The sequence below is a fragment of the Kryptolebias marmoratus genome, linkage group LG23 (assembly GCF_001649575.2).
Source record: "Kryptolebias marmoratus isolate JLee-2015 linkage group LG23, ASM164957v2, whole genome shotgun sequence".
Taxonomy (NCBI): domain Eukaryota; kingdom Metazoa; phylum Chordata; class Actinopteri; order Cyprinodontiformes; family Rivulidae; genus Kryptolebias; species Kryptolebias marmoratus.
The window spans coordinates 14,028,263-14,038,674 of NC_051452.1; the positions used below are offsets into that span (position 1 = coordinate 14,028,263).

The 10,412-nt window shown below is 39.9% G+C and overlaps 1 protein-coding gene and 2 long non-coding RNA genes across 17 annotated transcripts in view; 1 reads left to right on the plus strand and 2 right to left on the minus strand.

Annotated features, from left to right (window-relative positions):
* Positions 1–9,164, plus strand: part of LOC119616728 — an 18,800-nt gene extending 9,636 nt beyond the window's left edge. The window contains exons 2-3 of one of the 3 annotated variants that reach the window (XR_005232731.1): positions 7,228–7,231; positions 9,026–9,164. This is a non-coding gene — a long non-coding RNA (uncharacterized LOC119616728). Of the gene's footprint in view, positions 1–3,266; positions 3,279–7,227; positions 7,232–8,406; positions 8,541–9,025 lie in introns of those variants that run through there. The other 2 variants (XR_005232729.1, XR_005232730.1) reach the window with 2 other exon arrangements.
* LOC108242155 (NACHT, LRR and PYD domains-containing protein 12-like) overlaps positions 1–10,412 on the minus strand; it is a 608,460-nt gene that overhangs the window by 168,764 nt on the left and 429,284 nt on the right. The gene's annotated exons all lie outside the window — the stretch shown is intronic.
* On the minus strand, positions 6,437–8,088 carry LOC108229230. The gene is made up of 3 exons (XR_001808280.3): positions 7,538–8,088; positions 7,314–7,457; positions 6,437–7,212 (listed from the first exon to the last, which is right to left on the minus strand). It is a non-coding gene; the product is annotated as an uncharacterized LOC108229230 (long non-coding RNA).

Below are 10,412 nucleotides of genomic sequence, written 5' to 3' on the forward strand. Positions count from 1 at the left end.
AACAGTGTGGTTGTTGGACTAAATAGCAGCTTGAAGATGTGACTGCACTTCAAAGTGGAGATGAAGAAGCAGACTGGATGGTGTCCTCCTCCTCCTGCCTGATTCAATAAAGATGAAGTGAAATGAAAAGAATGAGTTCAAACTGTGCTGAAACGTGACAACCACAGGACAGGACTTTAGAGCTGCTCCATTCAAATGTTGGACTGTTCCTTTCTTACTGCAGAACAACATGTGTATGAGAGCCATGTAATGTCCATATTTGCTGAAAGAGACTGATGGTCTGACCCCCCTCCTCCTTTCAGGGTGGAGCCTGCTGGAGTCCGATGGTCAACACAAAGTATGAGGAAGTGTAAGTGTCTTTTTCATTTGATTCATGACAACAACGCAGCAACATTCAACCATCTTCAAACTGTCACATCACTCATTCATGAGTCATCATCAAAGTGTCAATAAATGATCAGATGATAGATCAATAATTGCAGCTGGATTGTGTTTGTTCTCTCCATCAGATTCCTGTCAGCTCACAATCAACACAAACACAGTGAGCAGAAACCTCCAACTGTCTGACAACAACAGGAAGGTGACATTTGTGGAGGAGGATCAGTCATATCCTGATCATCCAGACAGATTTGATGTTTCTCAGCTGCTGTGTAAAACTGGTCTGACTGGTCGCTGTTACTGGGAGGTTGAGTGGATAGGAGAGGTTGACATATCAGTGAGTTACAGAAGAATCAGAAGGAGAGGAGGAAGTTATGACTGTTGGTTTGGAGGGAATGATCAGTCCTGGAGTCTGAGCTGCTCTGATGATGGTTATTGTGCCTGTCACAATAACAAAGAAACACTCATCTCCTCCTCCATCTCTAACAGAGTAGCAGTGTATGTGGACTGTCCTGCTGGCATTCTGTCCTTCTACAGAGTCTCCTCCGACTCACTGATCCACCTCCACACGTTCAACACCAAATTCACTAAAACTCTTTATCCTGGGTTTGGGTTGTGGTCTGGAGCCTCAGTTTTTCTGTGTTGGGTTTGATTTAAAGAGTCTCCTCCTAATTTTTCTCTTTAACATAAAATTTCTACTAAATGTATGAGCCCTTGTGCTTTTATATTTATTATATTTTTATGTCATATATTTGGCATATTTTTAAGTCAAAGGGTTTAAGTGTTTTAAACCCTTTTCGATTTTAAAATGTTAGACTTTTATTTGGATCAATAAATTTATGTAAAAATCTATTTCAGTTTGTTTATTTTACATGTTTTTAATTTTCATTTCAATAATGTAGCTTTCAATAATTACATCTGAACAGTTTTGTACAACAATCATAAATAAACAGTTTTCATCCACAGGGTCTGCAGTTCCTTTTGACTTCTCCCCATTGACAGTAAAGCACAAAGTTTTTAAAGCTGATATGTGAAGGTAAAGGTATATTTGCTAATTATCAGCTAATTTATCTGATCAAACACAAATATGGCTACAGCTCATTCAGTTATAGAGATATTGAGCTCAATGTTGGTGTGGTAGTAGCTGAGACTCATCCCCAACACATACTCCTAGTGACAGCAGATCACAGGATATCTTTATTAAAAAGTTGGACATGAATTAGCGTTTTAGTCAATAAATGCTGAAGTGGGGTGATTTAGGGGGCAGTCCTGGTTTCATGATGTGCGCTGTGGAACGGTAAGAACCGAATATCCCCAGATCATTGTCATGATATCAGTACACAATGCAAGTAAATACACTGGCAGGAGAGAGCGGGCATTGCTTTCTTGAAGCTAACCCAATGCTAACTCGATGGTAACTCTTTAAAAATGTGAGCAGCTAGAGGGTAGCATTTGTGAACTCTCACACCAGAGTAAATGAATCAATAGCAGTTTCAGACTATGACATTTGTTTAATCACACATTAATTCTCTTTATTTTTTCATCAATAACAAACTGCACTAAATCACAAACTGATCTCAGGATGTCAGATCTATAAGTCAAGTCATATTTATCTATATAGGACTTTTCAGCAACAAGGCGATACAAAGTGCTTTACAACATGTTACCACAAAAATACAAAGTCAAAGCACACAGTATCTAAAATATGAGCTGGGATAATCTAAATGAAATCAAAGATAATCTAAATGAAATCATGAAAACACACACAACAATATAAAGTTAAAACTAAGCTAAACTAAAGGTACCTGAGGGCTAACATATGCCTCTTTTATATTGGCTCTAAAGGTCCCGGCTCCACTCTACTCTGCTTGCTTTGCACAAGTTTCTACCAGCATTTTTTCAAGGCTGGTCCCTGCTTTTTAGGTCCCTGCTTTGGAGTAGGGCCAGCCGGGTCGGCCCTGTTTCGTGGGTTGCGCAAGCTTAGCCCCTCTTCACTCACTGGTCGTTGGTGTGGCCAGATGCAAGCATAAAGAGCGAACGGTAGGAATATAAACAACAGCGTTAGCTTACCCTGCAATGTTTATGCCATCTGACCCTCAGCTGAAGGCGCTGTAAAGCCTGAAATCTCCGGCAGATAACAGCTGTCCTACTCTGTGCAACAATCACGGCATCTAGAGCATTTCTTCCACTGTGCCTCTCTTCCCAAAGTCTCAGGAGAATCTCCATAACTTTAAAAAACAGCAACAACACAGGGCCAATGTTTTCTATAGTGCCTCTGTTGTTTACACAACTGACGCCAAGTTTCGGCCTTGTGTCTGCCTTCGCCGAGAGCAGGAGGAAAAAAAAAAAAGAAAAAAAAAAGTCAATACATACCTTTATGGCACTAGTGCATTCTCCCTTGAAGTAAGCTCCTCATTTCTTGTCCCATTCTCTGTGGTCATGTCCTCTATATTTGCATTTCTTTTCAAATTTAAAATAATTGTGACTGCTCCTGGCAAAAGATCTTGGGTTTTTTTACGTGAAGCCAGTACATTGCATTCACGAGGGTCAGAACTTGCGGTACTCCTCTTTGAGGTGGTCTGAACCGGAGTTCAATAGTAATTGCCACATATGTGTTTATGGATACAAATCTGACAAAGATTTTTATCTTTCAGGAAGCCAAGAAATTAAACTGTTGTGGTATTTTTGGGCCAGTTTGAACAACAACTGCAACACAGTGAACCATGTTACAGGCGTACTCATGCGCTCACTGTTGAATTGCTGAATGGAAAGATACAACAGTGAAAATTGAGCTATCCAGTCTGGGTCCCTAGGCTACTGCCTACCTCATACCATGAGAGAGATTAATATGAATCACATGCCGGCTCAGACGTCGCCCGGCCAAACAAGGTCTGCGTCAGGTGCTGGGGCACCTTGATGAAAAAAGTCGGCACTGGGCTACTGGAACAAGACGGAGAAAATGGATGAGAGGTGAAAACATGGATCTGTTGGAATGCTACTACTCAAGTAACCCTAGTCAGAGAGGTTACATGCAAAGAAAGAGGTTACATGCAAAGAATGCTGGAAGAATGGTTACTTCGACATCCCCAGTCAACACTGACTGCCAAACAACTAGTAGCTCAGTGTTCCAATATCCACAAACGGCAACTACTATCACAACTTGAGATTGACGAGGGAATTAACTCCAACTCCCCACCCAGAGGTTGGGTATGCAGCCCCAATGAACGAACCATATAAGCTGAACAAAACAGCCACTGACCTGAGAGATAGAATCATAGCCCAGATGGGCAGTAGACAACCTGTGTAGACAATTACAACGGCTGAGTGAAGTACCATCGGAAAGTCTCATTGAAGATGTGAATGCAGCATTGACAGCATTGAGAACACCACCACCATAATGGAAACCAATGAGCTGATGTACAACTCTGCAGTGATCCTGGAGATGCTTGGCTATAAGAGCAACCATGAGATTCGATACCCACCATGAAAAAGACGGTTAGAGGCTAGAATCAAGGTAATAAGGAGGGAAGTGAGCCAACTGTCAGAGAGGTGCAATGAAAAGTACAACCAGATGCCCATGCCTGAAGCACTTGAAACTGCCAAACATACACAAGAGAGATTGAAGCCAGGAGAATTAACCGGCTCTTCTCCACTCAACCACTCTCAATGGCATCCCAATGGCAGGGTAACAACAACAGAACAGACCCACCAAGGCTGGAGACTGAACAATACTGGAGAGGCATATGGGAAAGGGAGGCATCCCACAACAGTAATGCACGGTGGCTGATCTCCCTACGAGATGACCACAGAAACCTCCCTGAGCAAGCCCCGGTAACTATCACAATGGCAGACGTCTCAGGTATGAAAAACTGGACAGCACCAGGACCTGACATGATCCATGCCTACTGGCTGAAGAAACTCACTGCTCAAATGAACCAGCTACTGAAAAATGGGACCCACCCTGAATGGTTAACTGAAGGGCGCACAATCCTGATCCATCCAACTATCGGCCAATCTCTCTACAACATGGAAGCTCATGTCAGGCATCATAGCAGCCAAAATAAGTAGGCACATGGAAAAATACATGAGCACAGCACAGAAGGGCATTGGCATAAATAACAGAGATAACCTTGTAGACCACACAGTCGCCCGAGACTGCAAAACCTGACACGGTGCACGGCTTGGATTGATTACAAGAAAGCCTACAACTCAATGCCACACAGGAGGAGGACGAAGTGGAGTTGCTTTGTCCATATTTATTAATGTTGACAGCTGAACACTTCATTGTTAGTTTAAGTGTGGTTAACAAAAGTTTCTACTACACTAATAAAATACTGGGACTATTTGAAACTTTTAAAAACGTCATGCAGTTCATATATTCACCACAAGAGGCAGACAGTGAAGAGTTTAGTTCCTTCACAGTTAAAGGAGATTTGATGTTAGAGCTGAACTAAACAAGAATCTACAGTACTGAGTACTGAGTACCAATGTCAGCCCAGCAAAAATTAAACAGAACTATATCACATTTACTCTTTTTAGATTTCCTCGCTGACTTTAAAAAACACTAAAAACTACAAGTACTAGTCACAGAGCTCAAACCTCCACCAAGGCGACAGCATGACAAAAAAATATTGAGATCCAGATCATAATTTGGATCATCACCAAAATTTAATCCATTGTTTTTTGTGACAACCCCAACATTTCCTGAAAATTTCATCCAAATCTGTTCATTAGTTCTTATTATTTTAAGCTAAAACATGCACTGTGATAGATACTGTACCTCTTCAAGCAACCACAAGTGTTTGTAGGAGTATGGCTGTTGCATAATCATTCATGTGACTAGCTAGTGATTAGTTTTCTAGAAATTGCATGAGTGGAGAGCGCTATTGATAAAGTTCCTCGAATGAGAAGTGAAACATCTTCAGCTGCAGAAAAGAATTCCAGTTGTGTTATAGTTTTAACCCTTTCTTTGGATTTACTGTCCTGGATGACTTAAAATCTACCACAGCAGAATATAATAGAAAAAAACATACTCAAATAAAAGTACAGATTGGATTAATTCCCTAAAAAGTACAAAATGCACATCATCAGTACTCAATTACAGTAAGGTGAGACGCACATACATGTTGCTGTAGAGCCTTAGGTGGTCAAACCACAAATACATCAGCATCTGTTCAACAAGAGCTGGTGCTAAAGGATAAAGGATACTACCTGCTCAGAAACCTGATATTGGAGAAGACTTGGAGAGAGAAGAGTTGTGAAAACTTTTGTGAGGCTCAGAGGTGAAATTTAGCAGCAAGTATTTTCTTGTCAACTTGGGGAAAGCTAAAAGCATCAATCTGGCTTCGAACTTGCAGTCTTGGGTATAAACGTGATGCTCACAACAATCTCAAGAGTTTTCCTCCCTGAGTCAGAGAACAGAAAGTCAGATTGTGGAAGGCTGTGAAATGACTGGTAACAAAAACATGTGGTCTAAAAACAGAGATGTGAAAGTGGGATTCAGACGACAGCAGGGGAGTTTCCTCTTCCTCTAAACTGCCACCAGACATTCTCACAGATTCACTTCCATCTGCAGCAAAGTGTCCACATGTCCCACATAAGACTAAAGGGTGTCTCCTTTAAATCCAATGTTAAGGTGAATTTCTGCAGGCTGGATGTTTGAACCACTATCAGCCTGAAGCTTCAGCAGCTCACCACTTCCATTCATACAAGTGTCTGTGTTGCTCTGCAAGCTTTCCACAATTTACCCGAAATCTGCAAATTAGGTCAAAGAAGGAAAACTGAGCTGATCAGCGTCAGATTTTACAAACTGCTGACATCTGAGGCTGAGAGGTTTTTACAGAGGAGCTGCTGGATTTCTTTTTATTCCTCAGCAAGTTAAATAAACATGCTCTGAGGAAGAAATGTTCCAAAAATCTGTGTGAATGAGATGTGAAAAGCTTTAGAATTTGTGCAGGACTCAGACTAGCAGGTTTGGCGGGTGGAAGTTCTGCTGAAGTAGAGTTTTCTGCCTCCAAGGATAAAAACAATTTAGAGAAAACAGAGGCTGTATTAGAAATCACTGTTTAAAAGAACTTTTTATTGATGGCACCTTAAAACTTCAGCAGATAATTACTTCCTAGCATCTTTTCTGAAACATCCAGCTTCAATCTGTAAATGAGGCATTATGGGATGGAAGAAGCAGAGATGAACAGAAATGTCTAACAGACAAAGTAGACAAAATTCTATGAAGAAATGTGCCCCAGGGAACATTTTCTGCTCTTTTCTCCATCTTGTCTTTTGAACACATGAAGTGTTGAACTGTGTTGTGGTTCTTTAAAGTAAATGATCCATTCTCACTGCGGGAATGTCAGCACAAAAAACATTGTCTTTTTGGAGTTCAGAACATGTTTGTTGATATTTTAAAGAGACATACCAGCAATTTCTGCTGTCTTTAAAGAGGTGTCTCTTATATAAGAGCTGTAGACTCATGGTGGCTCTTCATGGAGCCACAGAACAACATTATGAAGCATAACTGAAAACCAAAAACCACCAAAGACTTATCTGACAGTTTCCATGGAGACCAAGTATCTAAATTGATGACATGCTGCTAAAAAGGTCAATTTAGTGGAAAAAAAAAAAATCCTAAAAAGCTTGTGCTTTGTTTGTGCTTTAGTTTGGTCCAGCTGCTCCTTCCTCAGAGTTTCTATGTGAACTCTCTGATTTTCTGTCTGATTTAGTACTGAATGTGACATAATGCAGGATTTTAGCCATAAGACCGGAAACAAAAACCAAGACAAAGGTAAGTGGTTTAATTACAGGTGCTTAATATTTACAGTGAGTGTTCGGGAAGATCTGAAACGACAGAAGTGAGGTAAGGTGAGTCTCAAGTACCACTGAATCCAGTATAGGAATATCCATAAATAGTTTGAGTTTAATTAGTTTGTCTTTCTTACAGGTTTTTGGAGAGTGAGGTGGCCCAGTAGTGAGGAGTGAGTGGTCCAGGAGGAATCCAGCGAGGACGGGTCCTAGAGTTCTAGCAGGTAAGTTTGTTCAGGCTGCACAGGGTAAGTCCCAATATGAGGCACAGAGAATAGAACCTGAAGCGAGGTAAGCACAGAAAAACAGGATTAACATCACGGTTTGAAGCGAGGCGTAGAACCTGATAACTGAGACTGACCAGAAGGCAAGATGCTCCAGCGAAGGTTTGACACAGACTAGGGGTTTAAATGCTGGTACTGCTCGTCAGGGGAATCAACGACAGCTGAGGAGAGAAATGTTAAAGACCACGCCCAGAGGCGGGCCATACCAGATCCTCACAGAATGTGGATAAAGTCCATATAGTTGCTGTTTTGAACCTTCATGCAGATGTTGATGGTGACAGCCTCAGCAGCTCTTTGATTTCCTCTTTAGATTCTCTGACTTTTTTCTCAGAGAGGAAACAAGGACAGATTCTTCTCTTCAGCATTTCTCTTATTGTTTTTATATGTCTTATTTTTCGTATACTTTGTTTTCCTCAAGAATTATTTTGCAGATTTATATCTGTTGCTCTTGTTCTCAGCCAATCAGATTTCAGCATCAGTTATTCACTTCCTGTTTTTGATCCTATACTGTTTTATGAGACAAATCAAATTATCACTTACACTGTTTTAGCTCAGATCTTTAAATTAGTACAATTAGAAATGTAATTTTTTGAAAAATATGTTATCATAAATATGTTATGAATTTTCATCCACTGATGTTGATAAAGATTTTTGGCAATATTTTAGTGACAGCCCCCTCCCTCAGTTATCCTTGTTCTCTGCTAAAGTTTACCATCAGTTTCAGGTTTACTTGGGGTCAAGATTCTGCTCTGTAGTTTCAGTCAATTAAAATCATTTTTTCCACATTTTAATATAATAATGAATAATATTTCAATTTTATTTTATTTAATGATCAATATCTAATCCTATATTGTTTTAGTTGCATTAGTTTGTTTCATTAAACAGCAGAGACAACATTAACAGGATTTAACATGTCAGAGTTTCTGGAGGAACAAAGTCGGGTCACATGAAGAACCAGAGCTGAGTCAGCTGAGAAAGAAAGAGGAACTATAACAAGCTCATGAGCTGAACAGAAGACATGATTATTGGACCTTGCTGGACTTTCATTTGTGATCAACAAGGACAAACAAGTATCAACAAGTGAGTAAACATCAAACTACAGCCTGATCTATGTAACTTTGGGTGTTGGTTTAAAAATTGCTAATGTACAAATTTATATTTAAATAATAGAGCTTATACATAAATGTGCATCATAAGACTGAATGATTTTTTGTCATTAATAATAAAACTAGAACATAAATATTTTACATTATGGTGGCAAAGATTATTTTTCACCTTCAAAGAACTTTGTTAATTAAAAAGTCATCAAGGATTACGATTAAAAGGGAATCTTTTATAAGAAGTGGTCCTATAACTTTATCTAGTGGACTGATAGTTGAAGTACAGGAGCTGATTGCAGCTTCCTCTGCCTCACTCTGCTATCTGACTGCATTCAGCTGACACTGAGATGAAACAGGGACAAAGAGCCAGAGGAGGAGAAGCTGATCATTTTACAGCACAAAAGATGGAAAGGATGATTACAGATGCCATGCCATACAGAGGAATGATTTGTGTTTCCTCTGCAGGTGAAGGTAGAAAGTGTGTGTGAGCTGATGTGGATGTGAATTCAGCAGCATGGATCAGTGTGAGGACAGAGAGGAGGGAGTCCCTCCCTCTAAAACCACTCTGTGTGGGGAACATGAGAGCCAGAGCAAAGATCAGAGGTGAGATGACCATCTCTAACTCTACATGACTCTTCTCCATGTCAGAGCTCAGCAAAGTGGATGAAAAACTTTCTCTCCTTTCAAAAAGTGTTTCATCCAACAAACATTAAGTTTTTCCTCAGTGTTCAGTCGAGGCTGGGTGATATTAAAGATGATTTTTTTTTCTGTTGTAAAATATGGTTTGTGCTCATTTCTCATTTCTGTTCAACTCATTACAGCGCTATAACGTGTTTTATTCAAAGGGATCTTACAAAGGTGCAAACATTTTAAGCTTGTATAAATGCTAAATGGTAATGCAGTTCAAACTGTAAAATATAAACAAACTTTGATATTGCTAAAATGATTTGATTGTGAAAATGAGATTACGCTTAGCCAATGATAAAATGTAAACAAACTTCGATATCACTAAAATGATTTAATTGCTGAAATGAGGTCACACTTAGCTTATGATAAAATATTCACAAAGAACAGTTGTGTGAGTGGGGTGAGGGAAGCCGAAGACTCCAGGACATCATGACAGGGACAAGTGAGATCAGGTAGCCGTCCGTGAGATGGAAAAACAAGCTGCTGCAGCTGTTTGTGTGCAGAAAACTCTGTACTTGGGCGCGGTTCATAGTATAAAAAGGAGGTGAAAGGGGAATCACCTCAGACACAACTGGGAACGTGTTTCTTCTTGTTGGTGAGTTGTTGTCTCCATTCAGCTGAATGTTTAAATAAATGTATGATTGGTAATTAAACCTCTGGTCTGGACTCGTTTTGTGTGTCCGTCTTTTCTGCAACATCAAAAGATCCAGTGAGAGAAACTAAATAGGCAGGTGAGATTCCACTGAAAGGAGTGAATACTAAAAACTTGGTTTTCTCAACACTGTTGAATGACTTTGAGTTGATCTTTATTTCATTTCTCTGAGACTAAGTTGCTGCTTTCTGTCTGTAACTTCTTTAAAACTCTTGTTGAACAGGGAGAAGAAAAAAACATTTTTTTAAAGGATGCTGATTATGTAGTTAACAGGACGGCTGATGACAGAATCCAGCAGGAACCAGAACCAGAACCAAACTGAGCATTCAGCTCTGTTTTTATTGTTATCATGTTCAGATGATCCATCAGATGGATTTTAGATGAAATGATGAACAANTCAGCTGAAGTTGGAGCTCATTACCGTCTCCATGGTAACAGAAACTCTCAGCTGTCTCAGACTGACAGCTACAAACATACAGGATCAAATCTCCACTGGAAAAACCAAGACCCTCC